The sequence below is a fragment of the Alligator mississippiensis genome, chromosome 3 (genome assembly GCF_030867095.1).
Source record: "Alligator mississippiensis isolate rAllMis1 chromosome 3, rAllMis1, whole genome shotgun sequence".
In the NCBI taxonomy this organism is placed as follows: domain Eukaryota; kingdom Metazoa; phylum Chordata; order Crocodylia; family Alligatoridae; genus Alligator; species Alligator mississippiensis.
In genome coordinates, this window is record NC_081826.1 from 132,632,157 (window position 1) to 132,650,835 (window position 18,679).

An 18,679-nucleotide genomic window follows, 5' to 3' on the forward strand; every position below is an offset into this window, starting at 1 on the left:
CCTGGCCAATTCAGAAAGAACAGACCAAAGAAGAAACGTTCTGGAACATCTACAAGAGTAGAGTGGCCCACTGGAACAAATAAATCTTACAGCCTGAAGTGATGGCCCAATACCCCCAGTTCGAGGTAAGGAAAGACCTCCTATATTGGGTCAATAAATGGGTGGAGGGCGGTGATGAACAGGTTCAGTTGCTGGTACCCCAGAAGTACAGAAGGGTCCTTATGTAAATAGCCCAGTCCCTACCCACAGGGGACCATCTGGGCTACGATAAGACAGAAGCTCAGCTGACAAAGTCATTCTTCTGGCCAGGGATTTACAAAGCGGTTGAGAGGTTTTGCGAAACATGTTCAGTCTATCCCTGACATGCCCTAAGCCAGCCCCTTTAATACCAATACCCATGATAGAGGGACCATTTGACCTCATTGTGCTAGGCATACCATTCACAAAGTGTAGTGCCAGCACTGGGCCATTCCCAAGTTGTAGTGTTGGGTACCAGCATATACCAGTCATCATGGACTATGCTACATGGTTCCTGGAGGCAATATCTTTATGCTCCCTGACAGCCCCTAAGATCATGGTGGAGTTGATGAAATGAACAGCCAGGGTAGGTCTACTTAAGAAGATTGTGATGGACCCAAGAACCAACTTCATGTCAGGAGTCCTGAGGGGCCTGTGTGGGTCCTTATGAATCAAACACCTACAAACCATTATTACCTGCAAATTGATGGCTTAGTAAAAAGGTTCAACAAACATTGAAGGGGATGTTGAGAGTTACCATGCAGGGGGATCCCAGAGTGAAACCAACTCCTCCCCCTACTCCTGTCTGCCATTCGTGAGGTACCAAAGGCTTCAATGGGATTTTCTCCATTTGAGCTAGTCTGCAGCTATCAGCCCTGAGGCTTATTGGATATAATATGTGAAGGCGGGTAGGGCAAGAAAGCTACAACAGGGGCACTTCCTACCCACCTGATCAACCTACAAGAATGATTAGAGCTAGGGAAAGCAGTGGCTGGCGGGGGGGGGTCATTGGCCACCTTGCCCTCTGCCCCACGCACATCTTTCCCCTGCAGCCTTCCTGCCACAGTCTGTGACCTGCACCCACTACCCCCAGCTCCCTATAGTCTCTTCCCTCCCCACAATCCCACCAGCCCCGGCCATTTTCCACTGCTCCCTGAGTTTGCCCTTTTCCCCTGCTCCCACAGTGCCTGCCTCTCCCCCCACTTCCTCCAATCTCTGCCCCTTCCCCCATCCTACACCCAGTCTCTGTCCCCTTCCCCCTACTTCCCCAGTCTCTGTCCCTTTCCCCCTACTTCCCCAGTCTCTGCTCCCCTCCTCTCCCATCACTGGGGGTGGTGGGTGCAGGTGGCAGGAAGGCAGCAGTGGAAGGAAGTGGGTGGGGCACAAGGTGCAGAGGCAACTGGAACCTCCCAGCCACTGCTTTCTCCACTCTAGCAGTGGGGCAGGGGATTCAGGACAACCCTCCAAATACTTAGATTCTATACCTGGAAAATTATTACAAATGTATAAATTTTCCACCTACCAAATCTAATTATTGGGGGCCGTCTTATATTAAGGGTCATCTAATATTAAGAGAGGCATGAGCCAGAAAAAGGGTTCAATTCAGCAAAGCATCACAAAACACAAATTTCCTGCATTATACACAGGATGATTATACCTCCAGGATTGGCTGGGAGAGTCCATTTTGGAGGCCAATCCAAACCAGCTGATCAGCATTAAAATGAGTGTCCTGGGCACTGGGGCCTTAGCAGACAGCAAAATTGCCCTAAAATAGGTTAGCTTCATTAGCAGAATGACCATTCACACTAATTGCTACTTCACCAGGGTTAACAATGAATCATTAGCAGTACATTGACTCTCTGAAGCCTGCAGGGGTGGGGGGTTTGCAACATCCTGGATTTCACATTATTCTGGATTTCACATTGTCCCACATGATCTTTGAATGTAGTAAAATGTATGAACTTCAAAAGGAATACAGTAAGAGCAAACAACTCTGATAAGTATCTTCTGCATGAAGAGACCTCCCAAGAGAATCCAGAAATCTAGTAAGCACCTTCCAAAGCAGCTTCATTTCACTAAGGCAGTTGGTTTTCACCAATCCTTTCACTCAAGCTGAAGTCAAGCTGATCTTCACCCACTGACACCTGTGGAAATTTAGAACTGAGTTCAGAATATTTTGTAGCGATATGCAGAACATAGGTTAGAGAGATTTTTTCTGTTGAGCACCCTATGTTTCAGTAAGATGAAAAAATATTTTAACCCAAAGCTTCATAGCATCATTGAATTCAACAGACTAATTCTCTATCTATTTTATTCAGTGACAAAAATTCTATTGACTTCAGTGGGAGCAAGATTGTTTGTCTGAGAGCACATTTGATAGATGGTGGTACTTATGTGCTGTGTAGAATTGAGTAGATAAGTTGCTGTTTCTCTATATGAATGTGTAGGTGCTTTCCAGGCAATGATACTATTCTAGGGTTGTGTTTCTCTTGCCTGTTGCCACTTCATTTCACCCCTGCTGACTGTTGAAATATCTAATGGGATTAATCTTGCAAATCTTGAAATGTGTCCTACAATAAAACTGTATTACTACTAGCAATTCATTTTACTTCTTTTCTTTGTTGTTCTAAGTTTGAGAGCCAATTTCTGGAATGCTTTAGGAAAACACGTCTGTTTCTGGATATTCCAAAGTTTTCCTCCCTAGGGTTAATTCTGGTAATAAAATGGTGAGTGATGAGACTTCAGAGCTGTATTATTTCAGGTTTACACATTTTCGGATGTGCTTTTCATAAGGTGAGCTATTGTGCAGTAATTCTGGTAACTACAGATTTAGTTACTACTTCATTAAGCACATACTAAACTAAATGTGCAGTAATTAAGGCACATTAATGAACATATCAATGTGCCCATCGTGTATTGAAAATGAAATGCACAAAATAACTCACAATGCTTGGTTGGGGGTGTTCACAAAATGTCAGAGCCATGTTACAAATCTATCTCCAACCACAGGAAGCACAGTTTCAAAGGAAAAGGTTTGGAGGTATGTTCAAATTCTTCTCTAAGCTGTATTTTCAAAAACTAAGTTGTTTTCCAAGTTCTTTGCTGTGGGCACATCTACACATGCAATTAATGGTAAGCAATAAACTCTGGTGTTTATCGCACCAGAATTTATTGCTCCTGGGGGCAGTTTGAATGTGCTCCCGGGACCGCAGCATGTTAAGCCAGGTTGAAATTGCCTCAGTTGGCAGGGGATCCTAGGACTCAGGAGCAGCCCTGGGCTGGCAGGCTGCCAGGCTCAATGTGTTGCAGAGGGTCTGGCTGGGGCAGAAGGGTTCTTCTGGCAGGCAGATCCTGCCCTGAAACACTCTAGTACCCCAGTCAGCCATGTTAGCATCTACAAGTGTGGTGCTGCAGAGTTAAAAACACCGCAACAGGGTGGTACTTGTATGTACAAGTACTACCCTGCTGTGGAGTTAATTAATTTACTCCTGCCTAATAGCTCTGCATGTGTAGATGCCAAGACGTTTACTGCAGAGCTAATTAGGTGGTTCCTCAGTAAATGCCTCATGTAGACATGCCCTGTGACAGGTCTATTGTGTTTCATTCTTATATTTCAGTAACATAAAACAAAGCGACCTGGTTCAGGGAACAGTATGTAAAGCATCATCAGTGATCACTGTGAAGTACCAGCACCAGTGTTTAGAGATGATGGCAAGTTCTGATAAGTGTTGTTATAGCCTCTGCAGTTTAAAGAGGCCAAACTCTAGCCTTCTCAAACAAGATTTTATAAACAATCACAGCAGTAGAAAATAGAAACTCTACAGTATTATTAAGCCATCTAGTACAGTCCACTGAAATGAAGTTTGTTTGGTCCACAAACTTAATTTTTTTTTTCTTATTTAATTCTGGGAAAAAATATTTACAGTGTTGTATTTGTAATATGGCTGTCCTGTCATTTAATGTAGGGCACTCTCTAAAAATAAGTTTGTGCGCATTTCATATTGGCATAACCAAAATTCTAATGTTATATTAGTTCTGTTTTTCCTAAAAGGGTGGTGGGGTTTCCATGATAATAACATAGTACTTAAGTTCATGTTTAAAACATTCACAGTTACTTTTCAAACTAGTTGCTGAAAAGCACTTCCAGGAGATTTGATATTATACATGCAACTGTAATACAAGTTCTGGTCTGTTGACAAAAAAGTGCATGGTACAATAGTAAGCCATGGAACTGTTACTTGCAAATGGGACTGAACAGCTAGAGGACACACGTCAGAGTGCAGATGATGAGAAGCAAATAAAATAGTAACATAATCTATCAAACTGCCACACTGCCCTTCCTTGTGAAACCCTGGCACTTGGTACAAACACTGTCCCCCTCTGATATTCCTACACATCAGCTGTATAATGGCGGTTTGCAGAATGATGAGCCACGAGCTGAAGTCCTTACTTGCTCTGTTTTTAAGTTCCATTGTGCTCAATAAATTCCATTGTGCTTTACTGAATAAAGACCTCAGGGTTTGACCTTCAGGATGAAATCCATGCTTGATGGAAATCATTGGAAGCTTGGCTGTTGACTTCATTGGTCCCAGGATCATGTAGCCAGTATTTTGGATGCAGAGTATTAACTCTTATTATCAGTCTTACATTCCTTAGGGTAGATGGTCATGAGTGTGCTAATGTAAACAGGGTTTCTAACTCCAGACTTCTTTGAGTATCTCTCTACATATACATGAAATCAAATGTGAATGAACTTCAGCTAATTTCAGCAGTGGTTTCTTACTGAGACAGACATGAACTGGCTTACAAGGTAGCTGATCAGTGCGAATCTTACCTGTTCTGTGTGTTTCTTGCACATGACTCGATTAAATCTCAGTCCCTTCTCACAGGGGAGACTACTTCCTCTGTGCATCCTCTCAGGTGCAGCCCTCTGTCCACCCCATCCAGGGCTAAGAACGAATGGGAAGGAATCAGAGTCATAATCTCTTCTACTCCCTGCAGTAGTTCAGAGAATTCAACATGCACACAGATGGGAAAAGTGTGGCTCACTTCATCAGTTTCCTTTAAAAGTTACTCCTGAAGTAATTTCTGAAGTCTGCTTTGAAAGTTATTTGTCTACATCAATCCAACCTAGGTTAAAAGAAGAAAGTTTGAGTGAGAATCCTTAATGAAGATGGAAAGCTAGACTTCAGGATCACCATTTATCAGTTCTCCTAATCCTAACTGAAAGTTGAAGACTCACTGAACTGTGCACAGTTAACTACCTTAAAAGGTGAGCAAACTGCAGACAGATAAGTGGCTACCATTTTGAAAACGTGGCCCAACTTATGTTGCTCTGCATAGTCAAACACTGCATGATTAGGCCTGGTCTAGCCCTTATCACTGCTGCTGCACATGAAATGCTGATGCAGCAGCTCTATGATCTGGTTTTAGAAGGTTTTTGTGATGGGTAATCCCAGAAAGTCCCAAATACACAGAAAAGGGCAGTGAGCATTTCTCATAGGGGAAGGTAAAGTTGAGGCACAATCGTGTACTTTCTATTTACTAGGAAGGGTTTATAGAAATTCTTGGCAAAACAGAAGTCATCAAAGAAAATGTTAGGTCTAATTTTCTACAACCTCTGTTAAAATAGTAGGCAGTGGCTCTCCGTAAGTTGGAAATCATATAACACCAAATTGAACTTTGCAAAGATTTCCTTTGTTTAAATGGCTAATTAAAGTTGTTAATGACTTTAGATGTTTTGCATATTATTGGGCATGTCTACACGAGATGCTACATCACTGTAGCAATGAGCTATGGCGATGTAGCTCATTGCTACAGCGACGTAGTGTCAGTGGGCACAAACTGTGACACCGATGCTACTGCACAGTACTGCCAGAAACAACCCGTGAGGAGCTGGGACTAAGCAGTAACAAGTGTACAGTCTGGCACACATGTATATGTGCCCACTGTTTGAAAAGTAAAACCACTGTATGTGTACAGTGTAGTTAATGATGAATTAAAACTTTAAATCGCCACACATGTAACTGCAATTATATGGTCTTGGGATTAAGAGAACATATTTGTTCTGTCGTAGACTGAAATTCAGATAATATTGTCAAATACTTTCTGTTAGATACATACCATAAATTTTGCACAGAGTGAGGAGATAGTATATTTTCCTTTGCTCATATCAGTTAAGTAAATATGATTCTGCTTAACTGAGAGGAATTATTCAATTCATGAGCATGAGACAACAAGAGGAGAGAGTTGCCTTTGGTAGAATATCAGAAAGCTTCTGATAGTGAAAAAAAGTTTGCTTTTGGGTTTTAAGTCTCTTTAGATATGCTTAGACACATGCCTTCAAAACTGGGCTGACCCTGGGTGTCTCAGAAACTGAAATTCTTGAGGGATACTAAAAGGAGGAGGACAAAAAACTAGGCAAAGCACTTAGGTATGCACAGAATTATTGGCGATGTCAATGGGACTTGAGCCATGCTTAGATTTAAGTGATTTGCTGTACAGTGATGGGCTTTCAGATGTTTAAATAAAGGATATCCATCATAAACCTCACCAAATCTTGGTGGGGGGGGATTTTGTGGGGTGTCATGTAGATTTTCTTGTGTTTGTTGTACTGATATGGTGTGTGCAGTCTTGTTGAAAATCCAATGTTATGCCGTATCTGTTGCTTTTCTCGCTATACAGATTGCTATGGTGTCTGTGTATATCTTTATGATTTGGGGCATGATTTAATCAGAGGAATTGAGGGACTCATACTTAAGGACAAGATAGCAGGTGAAACTGCTAGGTATGTCCTGCCATTATGTTCTAGGGCAAGGACAACTATCACTCCCAATCACTGACAGACGAAACCATTATTGGGACGGGAGGCCAAGGCATTGTCTGCCTGAAATAGGAAAAATCAATCTCTCAATAGCAAAATCCCATTAGATAGGAGAATGCCAACTGCCCCTAGCAGGAACAAAATTTCTAAAGGATTCTGAGGCTTATGAGGAATCTGCAGGGGAGGAATGGCTGGGTGGCTTGTGGGTATTTTAAAGGGTATATGTGAGATGGCAAGGGTCTTTGGATTATCCCAGGTTGAGGGAGAGTCCAGGTGCCCAACAGTCAGGGCTGGCAGGATTAGCAGGAAGGCTGATCTCAGAAAATACTGGCGAGTCTCTCTCAATAAGTAGGTGGCAGTCAGCTGAGAGGGGAAGAAAACTGAACTGTCTTTTTCTTCTGTCTTTAAACTTTATGGTCAGTTTTTCTTGTATTATTCTTTTCTTTCACGTTATAAATGCTTTTGTTGTTTTGTTTCCTTACTGACCATCTGTGGTAAAGAGTGATCTCTGGGCAAGTGATATTCCAGGCTAACCCATTCTATGGAAAGGGAGCCTGAAATATCCTTCACAACCTAAGGGACCTGGCAGAGATTCCCTTGCTGCAGCTGTGAGGTCTGGTATAATGGCAGCAGAGCAGAGGCTTGCAGGGATAAGCAGTTACCCTTGGTTTGTTCCTTGGGACAAACTGCGGAACAGTGGAGAGGAACTCGGGGCTCCAGGGGTACCCTGTAGATGGGTTTGTGACAGTATGCTTAAATGAATGGGTAGAGCTGGATCTATCATCTGTATATCACATGGGGAGAAAACTCTCTGCCAAGAAATTCCCTGTTGGTACCACGGGCGCAGTCAAAAGAGATCAAGTCAAGGTGAAACGCTGCCGTTGCAATGTAGGATGTCAGACTGGAAGGGACCTCCTGGGTCCCAGAGTCCTGTCTCCTGCTGTTTCAGGTGACTGTGTCATATAATCCTGTTTATGTTTGGATCCATCTTAAAAGTAGATTTGGGTGTTTCTGTCCCCCTGCGTCTACTAGAAAGCTGTTCCAGAACCTCACTGCTGTGCTGGTTAAAAACCTTTTTTCTAACTTCCACCCTAAATTATTAACGGCCATTTCATATCCATTTTGTTTTCGTGCCAACACTGTTGTTGAGTTTAAATTACTCTTTTACCCTCAATATATTTATAGAAGGCAATCATATCCTGCTTCTGCCTTCGTTTTGCAGGGTACACACACCAAGCCATTAGAGTTCTCTCTCATAAGACCAGCTTTCCATTCCTCTATTCATCCCAGTAGCCCTCAGTCCGAATTCTGTTTTTCTGGGTGATCAGAATTGCTCATAGCATACCAAATGAGGTCTTGTTGCTACTTCATGCAAGGACATTGACACTTCCCTATGTCTATTGGCAGTCTTTTGGCTAATAAATCTTAGGATTGTATTTTACTGTTATACTGCCTACATCATACTGGCCACGTCTACAAGAGACTCTCTCTACTGGTGAGCTCCAAGTTTATTAATCCTGTTTTGCCTTATGGTACCTTTCATGAGATTGATCATAAGAAAGATAAGCGTTTTCTAAATTTAAGCAGTCAGTGTAATTTTTTGCTCATCACTCAGCCTGATCAATGGACCTCAACTAATCAGGTTTGTCTCAGTTCCTGGTTCAATATCAAGATCTCATGTACTAGCACACCACTCTATCATTTGCATTGTATGCAGCAAAGCAGAATACTCAAATATGATTTTAAAAATAGAAAAATGAATACATTTGTGCTAAAACTACTTTATATACATTTCCCTTTTCTTCACAAAACCTAGCTTGAAAGCTTCAACCACCTGTATTGCCCCCTTAGATATTAGCAATGAAAATATACTATAATCTAATTCTTCAACTATAATAATGTGCTATCTATAATGCAGCTACAGAATAGGAAGGAAAGAAAGGAATTCAGAAAAACTTATGGAAAAGCAAAAAAATAGACAGAAGGAGTTAAAATAACAGTTTATCAGCAGAAAATTAATGGAGTTTAGCCCTTTAGCTCACAAAATCCAGCCAATATTACGCTAAATTTCACTGCAGCATTTATAGGTGAATAAGCAGGTATAAAATGCAGGCTTCCACATTTAATAATCACTCTAAGAGCTATATTAAATAGCAGGATCATTTATCTATTGAACTGGTCTGTGTAATATTCATTACAGTGTATTTGTGCTGTCCCAGTGACTTCACTGGGAACAGGCTTTTGATGTTTCAGATTATTATGGATTTAAGTGGCTCAGAGGCAGACGTTAATCTAATTCTGGTTTTGATCTCAGACCCCTTGCTCAGGCAAGATGCTCGTTGATTTCAATAGGACTATGTCTGGATTAAGGAATGCACCATTGAACCCTTTAGATGGAAATAAAGATAATCAGTTTGATCTATACTGTGGTAATATGCATATTTATGCGCAAGCGTGCACACACACATGCACAATTGAAGCAGGGCCCGACTCAGAGGGTAGCTGTGGTAAACTAATCCTGCCCTGCTGACTCTCATTCAGTCTCACTGGAGTACCCTTCTGCTCCCACCTGCCATGCCTTGCTGTACTATTAATATAGATTAGCAAGGCTGCCCTCAAAGACCGAGATGAGGCATTATGTGCCTCATTCTGTCCTGTTCATCATAATGGGACAGCCTCCACCTGGCCTGATCTGACTCAGGCCCCTGAGTAGGGTGTTTCTGCTTCCACTTGACCTCAAACAAACCTCTGTGTGTTTTTCTCTCTCTCTCTCTCTCAGCTTCAGCTCCCAGGTCCTACCTCAATGCATTGCACCAGGTACCAAGCCCATAATTCAAAATGCAGAAGCCCCCTCCATGGCCTCCTAGCTCTCCTTTAGTCACTCCCAAGCCTTACACATGTAAAAGAGCCACCGTAAACACATAACTAAACAACTAACCTGTTGGGGTATCTTCACCACAGAGCAGATCTGCTCCCATCCCTACCAGCCAGCTTTTATCAGTTGTCTGGGGTACCATATCCCTCTATGGATCATTAGTTCACCCAAATCTCCCCAGAACTGTTCTCCCCACAACAATCAGGACCAGACTAGCTCTCTGGCCTGGAGCCAAGCTAATATATTTACTAATTCCTTCTCCTTCTGTTTACCTTATCCCTGTATTTTAGAGTCCATCACAGGGGTTTCTCATTAGCCTCTCATCAGCCTATCTCCCTATGAGCAGGCTCACAGATTTGTGGCCAGCTGCTCCAGCCTCTGCACTGCCTGGCAGCTAAGCTAGTTTCTTTATACACTGCCCTATACAACGTCTTGCAGCCACTTGGCTCTGATGCTTGCCCCTTCTCAATAGCAGAGGTTACTCGTTGCCTCATTATCAGCAGCCTGCTCAGCTCTGGTGCAGCTGCTCTTGGATTCTTTGCCTGGACTATCCCCTAGTCCATCTTGCTCCATGTTAAGTGGCCTGCAGAAGTTCTGTAGCTTTGGAGATACTCTTTTTCTGTTTTGGTTGCCTGTTCCTTGCTGTTGGCCCTCAGTCAGCCTTAGAAGCTGGTGTGTTTTAGTGGCTCTCCTGCTCCAGTGGTTGTCATTTCATGCACCATTATGAAAAGTATGCAACTATGGATTTTTCAGCTCTTCCAGGTCTCTGAGGTACTGAGAAGGGTTTGCTGCAGAACATTTAGAAGTTACCTCGGATGAGCCTTCAGAAAACCTGTGGAGGTTTAACTGGAGTTTACCTGCACTTTTCAAACAGCCTGATTGCACTTGCAGGCAGGACAATTCTACTGAAAGTTTTTGGCAGTCCCCGGTTAGAAGTACCAAAATGACTCCTTCAGGATGTTTTGCACATCTAGGTTTTGCTTTAGAAATGTCATAGCTCTTCCAGTGAGGTTCCTCTTGGGAGACAACCGTCCTTCCATCAACATCCTTCCTCATCTACAACATCCTTCTAGCTGGCACTTTCCTTGCCTGTGATTTAGCATGCTGAGTGAAGTGCTGATCACAGTGTGCTCAGATGCGCCGGCAGTTCTCTGACTGTTGGAACATAATATGAAACACACTTCTTCCCATATGGAAATGAGAGCACCTCTTGCTCACCCATTGCATACTACCTAAAAACCACAGCATGGATTTCCCAAAGCTGATGTGGCCCTGCCCATATTTAGAAGAAAGACACACGTAGAATTTGGGAAGAATCTTTCGTTCACTATTTCTCAACCTACACAAAGGTTTGTTTCTAGACCAATTTCAAGATCAGTAAATTGTTGTGATTAACTTTTCCCACCCATTAAGCATACAGTCGGCTACACTATCCATCAGGAAATTCTAAATATAAAGAAAGTAAACCTCTTGCGTCCAGAGCAGGTTAAAAGCAAGATGGCAGTCCTCAGGGTTGTAGTAGGTGGCATTCATTCGAAGTCAACATATATGAAGCCTGATCTAAAGGCCACTGAAGTCAATAGACAGCCTTCCAAAAGCTTGTTTGACTGCTGAGATTTGGCAAGGTGGTGTAGAGCAGTCATTCTTTTCATGATGTGAGAGCAAGAAGTGGGGAGCAGGAGGTGGCTGAGGAAAAACTGATCATTTACACCAGCAGAAACTTTCCCACAGTAAGGGAATGCTCAGTTGGGCGGATTGCATCTCCTCTGTCTAATGCCGCCCTGCCTAACTTCTGGGTGCCTGTGTCTTTTATTGACGTAGCTCTGAACCTCTCTATGCCAACATGTAGGCGGTGTTGGCATTGACAACATACGGCCTGTGGGCTAGAACTGGCTTGCAGAGCCTGAGGGCTTTGCCTATACCCAGACTGGGGTAAGCAATGAGAAGCTATGCTAGGACTGGGGAACTTCCAGCTTCACCTTTGTCACCGCTGTGTCTTCCCTGAATCCCTGACTCTCTCTAAATGCAAGGTTCTCCACCTTGGGAAGAAAATCCCGCAGCATCCTTATAGGCTCAGCAGTGCTATGTTGGCTAGCACTATGCGAGAAAGAGACTTGGGGGTCATCATTGACCACAAGATGAACATGAGCCTGCAGTGCGATGCTGCAGCTAGTAAAGCGAACAAAATGCTGGCTTGCATCCATAGATGCTTCTCAAGCAAATCCCGGGACGTCATTCTCCCCTTGTACTCGGCCTTAGTGAGGCCACAGCTGGAGTACTGCATCCAGTTTTGGGCTCCACAATTCAAAAAGGATGTGGAGAAGCTTGAGAGAGTCCAGAGAAGAGCCACGTGCATGATCAGAGATCAGGGAAGCAGACCCTACGATGACAGGCTGAGAGCCCTGGGTCTCTTTAGCCTGGAAAAGCGCAGGCTCAGGGGTGATCTGATGGCCACCTATAAGTTTATCAGGGGTGACCACCAGTATCTGGGGGAACGTTTGTTCACTAGAGCGCCCCAAGGGATGACGACTAGGTCGAATGGTCATAAACTACTACAAGACCATTTCAGGCTGGACATAAGGAAGAATTTCTTTACTGTCTGAGCCCCCAAGGTCTGGAACAGCCTGCCACCGGAGGTGGTTCAAGCGCCTACATTGAACACCTTCAAGAGCAAACTGGATGCTCATCTTGCTGGGATCCTATGACCCCAGCTGACTTCCTGCCCTTTGGGCAGGGGGCTGGACTCGATGATCTTCCGAGGTCCCTTCCAGCCCTAATGTCTATGAAAGTCTATGAAAATCTATGAAAGTCTCTGGCTGCAGTGTGGGCACAACTTCCACCCACTGAGGAGTTGCACTGGGGCCAAGCAGTTGGAAACTACATGATGCTGCTACTGCTTATCCTACTGCTGGAAGAAGTGCCTGCACCCCAGTGAGGAGGGGCTAGAAGAAGCAGTGGTAGTGCAAGTGTAGCTCCCAGCTGCCTGGGAATCCCCTGTTGCTGATGTACCACAGAAGCTACCTGGCCTACATTAGACAGGAGCAAAGTTGTTCTGACCCATGGTTTGAAAAAGGTTGCCAGCCACTGCTCTGTGTTCACAGGAAGTTAACAAAGCTTAATTACCTGGTAGGCTGAAAGTGCTTTGAGATCATTTGGTGAAAATCAGGAGAGAAATGAAAAGTATTATTATGCTAGATCATTAATGGAGGGGATTTGAAGCCTGACATTATGCTGAGAACTCTCTCCCCAAAAGAGCTCTGATCTTATCTTTTTATTTGCTCTTCTGCACTGGAAATTCCTTCGTATGGAAAGTTTACACTTGGGATTTAATGGATCAATAGGGATTTAATTGTAGATGGAGAGTTATTGCACATATCCAAAACAGCTCCTTGCTGTTAGTTTCCAGGACCTTTTGCTTTCCTGAATGTGAATTTCTTCTATCAGTTACATTTCTTTTGATCTTTCATCTTGCCCTCCTTACAGGTAAATGCTTTGGTTTACTGATGTTTATTTCCATATTTTTTTGCTTTAAGGATCAAAAGGGTGTTGTATATAGGGGCACAACATCCAAAAGTAACAGAGACAAGAAGCTGGTTCCTGTCTACTGGGTGATAATACTGTCAGTGAACATGAAAAATCCTTTTTTCATTTCTATAGAGATCTGATCTTTCTTCTCCCATTTAAGATACAACAGTCTATTTGTCCCATAAATGCACAATGAAGTGTAATTTCACTTCTAATCTTTGTTGCATGGTCTGCAATCAGAAGTTCAGCTAAAGGGTAAAAGACCATGACAAGCTCCAGTTCACCAAAATGGTAATATTCATCATCAGTGCCTGAATCTTGTTTGAGCCTGCCTTTGTAGTCCGCTTTCCTGTTAGAGAGACCTGAAAGGTCAAAAAAGCAGAAACCAGGATAGTGAGGAATCCTCTGACACAGGCTTAGAGGAGGAGACCAGCTAGCCAGGAGTCAGAGCATTTTTAATCTGCTCCATTTCTCCTTACAAGTAAACCAGGTAACTTCAAAGACCTTTGTGATTTTTCTTTAAAGTTTCCATGGAAGACTAGTTTTCTGGATTGAAAAATCACTTGTCAGCACTGATTCCCCTCCTCCCCACCCTTCTGTGACCAGTTTGGGTGTCTCAGTGTAGTTTAGATTTTACTAGTGCACTTTTAAATCTGATTTTCTAATTTATCGATTGAATTCCTTACTTCTTCATTTTTCACTATTAGGAATTTGTTTGGATCAAGTTCTTCACACTCCGACAAACTATAATTAAGTCTCCAACATGAAGTCCCTTGTAAAATTAAAACTGGTGTTTTTGTCAATGACAGCTTGGGACAAGGATGCTCAAATATTTCAGGACATTATTGACCATTTCCTAAAAAGTCTCAGCTACTAGAGGTTGCATATACCTTCTTCAATGGCTGACAGTAACAATACATTCCAGTGTTCTGCTGGTTCAAAATGAGACCCTGAGTTCTGGTGCCAGTAGTTTTGGCATGTCACCTCTTTGGCCAAACTGAAGTCATCTCTAGGACACAGTTGGCTCTTCTTACTGAACAGAATGGCCTAAATTCTCAGTTTGTGTCAACTGGCATTGTTTTATTGGCTTCATGGAGGTACAGTGATTTAAACCAGCTGAGAATCTGGTATATAATCTGAGAACTATCCCTTATTTAGAGATGCATAAAAAGAATACCCGTTAATGAAAATATTAGGGAAATTAGAGACAGAAATACTTATTAGACAGCAAGCTTGAGGGGCAGCCATTTCAGCCATAAATAAATGTCATGCTATCCCTACAGGTCTGGAGGTATTAAATTTAGTATGCATGCATGTGCGTGCACAGTTGCACACGTGCGTGCGCACACACACACACAAACACTTGCTTCTGCAGGGAAAGCCAAAAATTGGTCATTGTTTATAATACATGAAGTACATGGCAGTTTGAGAGCAAAAGCCTGTGTAAAAATTAAACAATAATGCTAATTCACGTGGAGCATAGTGCTCAGGCTGTGAAGGATTATTGAAAGGTGCTGTCTTGTGTGTTCACAGCAGATGAAGCTTTGGTTCTTGCTGATCAGATTGGGAACAGCTTTTAAACTAGTCACATGGCAGGACTGCCACAATGCTTTATCATGATGATTAGGGAACACATAATTAAAGCCACTTTCAACCTGGAAAAGCATTCTTAGCAGACTTCAGAAATTCTGAACTGCTTGTTTATTGAATAATTATGGAGCATAATTATGGTAACGAGGTTAGTTCAGATTTACATATTAGCAATGCTTTTAATGATCTGATTATACAAAAGTGAGATATAATAGATTACATTTTATATGGAATTTTTTTTACCATAAGACAAAAGGAACCCAAACAGATTTATAGGAGCTCTGGGAATTATCATGTAATAAATCCTGGAGTTGTAATGAAATAACTGGAGCAGAAAACACTCAGACCATTGTATGCACAGAAATCCCCAAATGCAGAGCTATTGCTGAACAACATGAAACAATGAAAGTTTTGGAAGCTTTTTTTTTTTTTTTTTAAATACCACTAAACAGGCAGCAGGCTTTTGTGTCTTTCTGGAACTGACGTCAGATCGGTGTCCATTCATTTTTTCATGCAGGAATTGCTTTGTCTGTCCAATGTAGACAGCAGAAAGGTACTGTAGGCAGGTGATGGTGTACAGGATGTTTGCAAAGAAGCAGATGAATGAAACTCAGATGTTATAATCCATGTTGTAACAAGGGGGCACAAACAGCATCTGGGTCTGGAGCAAGGTCTGGTGGCTTAGTGAGAAGTGGATTTAGATAGTCTGCTGCTGGATAGAAATCATTTGTGGTTGGTGGGCTGCCTACAAGGCAGGACAGTCTTGCTCCTCACGGCTGCCTTGAGGTAGTCATCATTTTCCAGGAGAGTTATTTTCTATTTAGTGCCCATAGTCTCTGCAAGTCTATTCACAGCATCTGACCAAGTAGGCTGTTGCCTATGAAAGCTTATGCCTTTCTAAACAAGTTAGTCTTTAAGGTGCCATCTTGCCCTGCTTTCCACCTGACTTCAGACTAACACAGCTAAATGTCTCTCCCTTTAGCATAGCTAAGAGATGCATTGGGCTCATGAAATCACTGAAGTACCTCCATTATATCCATAGAACTATTGCTTGCACAAGTCTTCCTTTGCCTTTGAAGTGCCCTTATGCCGCCTGCCCCAAGGCTCTAGTACTACTCATGCCTCTTTTGTGAAGTGCTACAGTATCACAGCCTGGTGGAAAGTATTCTGGAGCATGCACTGCTTTGTGAAGTTCAACTTCACAGTAGTACAGATTTCCACTGAAACGTTAGGTAGCACTCTTCAGAAATGTAAAAGGATATTTGAAAAATGCTGCACAAGTTTTCATAGTCTAACACATCATTCAGTCCTACTGCATTGCAAGATGCCTTCTGAAACACATGCAAAGTTTTTGAGAGCCAACCACAAGGTATTATGGACACCTTTGATGAAAAAAAAAATGCCATGCCCAAAACCTCTGTGCATTATGCATATAGTAAAACCTGAAATGCCTGAAAACTCACCCATTTTCAAGTTTTGATCCTAAAACAGAACTAGGATTAGGTTTATTGGAGTTTGTTCTGGCCCATGGACCTCCAAGCAATGCTGAGCATATTTATAGCTGAATTCTTAATTCTGAGCAAAGCTGTACCAGTTTATAGTGTCTGACTGAAACCATTTGAAATGTGTAATCTCACTTGTTTTCAACAAAAAACAGGTGAATTGTGGTGCACATTTTGCGCTCAGATATTTGAAGGCATTTTAAACCAGCAGTTGTAAGTGGGGAAGTATGATATGGAGTGAAATCCTGCAGATTAAATTAGAGATAGACCCAAACCATAGTTTATACCTGGATTTGATTGCCTATGGTTGGGAGGTTTTCATCTATCGTTCTGGTCTGGCAAAATTTAAAGGGAAAGCCTTTTGCAAAGTTTGGTTCCAGATGTAGAATCAGAGCCAAACATCCAACATTCAGGTCTGTTTAAAGCAGTGCTTTTAGTTTATACTCATCTCTGTTTAAAATGCAAGAAATAAATTCCCACAAAGTCTTATCATTCCCAATAAGGCAAATGCCAGTTTCTGTTCTCCTGGTGTCCTTTCTCTATTATGCAAATTCATATCTATTAAGGCCAAATTCCTCCTGGCTGCTTTTAGCTCCTGGTATATTTTTTGTAATTTCTATGTACCATTTGTTTTATTGGGCAATCTAACCATTTAGCCACCATGAGAGAAAATGCTTCTACCTTGATAGCACACAGTAATATGCAATATGAGCCAGTTCTGGTCCTGAAGAGCTTAAAATCTAGCTAGTCAAAGAATGTGGGAGAAAAGGAAGTATTATACTCATTATACAGATGGAGAAGGGGGGGAGGAAGAGAGAGGTGTGGGGAAGAATGTGACATTGACTCTGCAGAAGGGTTTGGCAATGAACTCTTAGTCCTCTGAATCCCAATCCAGTGCCTTATCCTCAAAAGTAGCCTTCCCCTTGCACTCTTCCAATTCACTTTGCAGTTCAGGCCTTTCTCATGTGTAAACTGTTCTCAACTGTTTTTGTGTCATTTGCAAATCTGTTCACAGTTGAATTTCTATCAGGGAAACTTCCAGAAATAAAAAAAGATACACAACAGCCACAGAGTATGCAAAGAAAGACAGGGTTTGTTCGGTTGAACTTAAATAGACAAAAAGTCTCTGAAACCTTGAGAGTCCTGATCTGCAAGGAGCAAGAATCCATGTTTTCTGAAAACTGATGCTTCACCCTTGTAATGGAGACAGCTCTGCAAACCCCCTGGAAGTGCTCCGGGAACAACTCATGGTCTTCAGACCACAACTGGAAAAGCAGTACAACTAAACAGTCTTGCCTGTCATGATGGCCCTGTACCACAGACAATTAAAATGGAAAAGGAAGAAAACATAACATTATTCAAGCCCACAGGATTTTTTATGCAACATTTGCTTCGTGTAACATTTTATGTAACACTCACTTAATGTAAAAGTCACTGAGGCAAAACTTCGTGACTGATATTGAGGAGCAAAGTGGTGCATAAGAAGCATGCACAGGCACTACTGTGCATTAGGGCAACCCAATGTGCATTAATTTAGTACCTCACATATTTTATTTGCGTTAGGAAAAGTGCATTCCTGAATGTGTAGTCGTGCCCAATGGTTCCAAAATTTATAAGATTCTAATCACCCAAAGATGACTGTAAAATATAGATTCATGAGGCTGTTGGAAGAGGATTTGAGGAAAGAAATATCTATGAGAAAATAGAAAGAGATGGCTACCAAGCTTAGAGAAAATAGTTATAAATAATTATACCAGTGGTATAGCTCACTACAGTCTGGACTAAAAGAAATAAATTGATCACTTGGACTAGTGTGGGAAAGGAGGAAAAGTTCTAAAAAATGGTGGAATATCTCTGGAAATAATTTCTGTCATCTTATATTATAGGTTAAAAACAGAATAAAACAAATAGCAAAACTGGAATTGTTGATGAGCCTTCCAGTACCTGCACTGGGAATCTCTGTAGGAAGAACAGTCCATGTGAGCCACCTAACTGGAGTACTTCATGTCCAGAGCAGGAATAAGTCTTGGAAATGAGCTGCAACAAACTGAAGCAAACCCCCACCCCCCTCTTTCAGTACCTGAACTGCTCTTTGTAATTTTTTTGTCTGTTTCAGTGGTTCTCAGAGAACCACTATGTGCCGACTCTGCTAGGCAGAGCTGTGGTGAAGCATGTGCTTTTCCAGCAGATGTAACAGAAACACCTTAGTGTGTTCAATGCCAGTTAATTTGAATGTCTCAGAACTGCATATTGGCTCAAGGTGAGCACAGCACTAAGGCTGCTACGTTACATCTATCTTGGGATGTAGCACTCCGTAGTGCAGCCCGTGTACGTGCAGATATGCCC

The 18,679-nt window shown here is 42.3% G+C and overlaps 1 long non-coding RNA gene across 1 annotated transcript; it reads right to left on the reverse strand.

The window, feature by feature from the left end:
• Nucleotides 1–1,349: 1,349 nt before the first annotated feature.
• Nucleotides 1,350–10,160, reverse strand: LOC132249098 (uncharacterized). The gene is made up of 3 exons (XR_009460498.1): nt 9,780–10,160; nt 4,853–5,148; nt 1,350–2,162 (listed from the first exon to the last, which is right to left on the reverse strand). It is a non-coding gene; the product is annotated as an uncharacterized LOC132249098 (long non-coding RNA).
• Between the last annotated feature and the right edge of the window lie 8,519 nt (nt 10,161–18,679).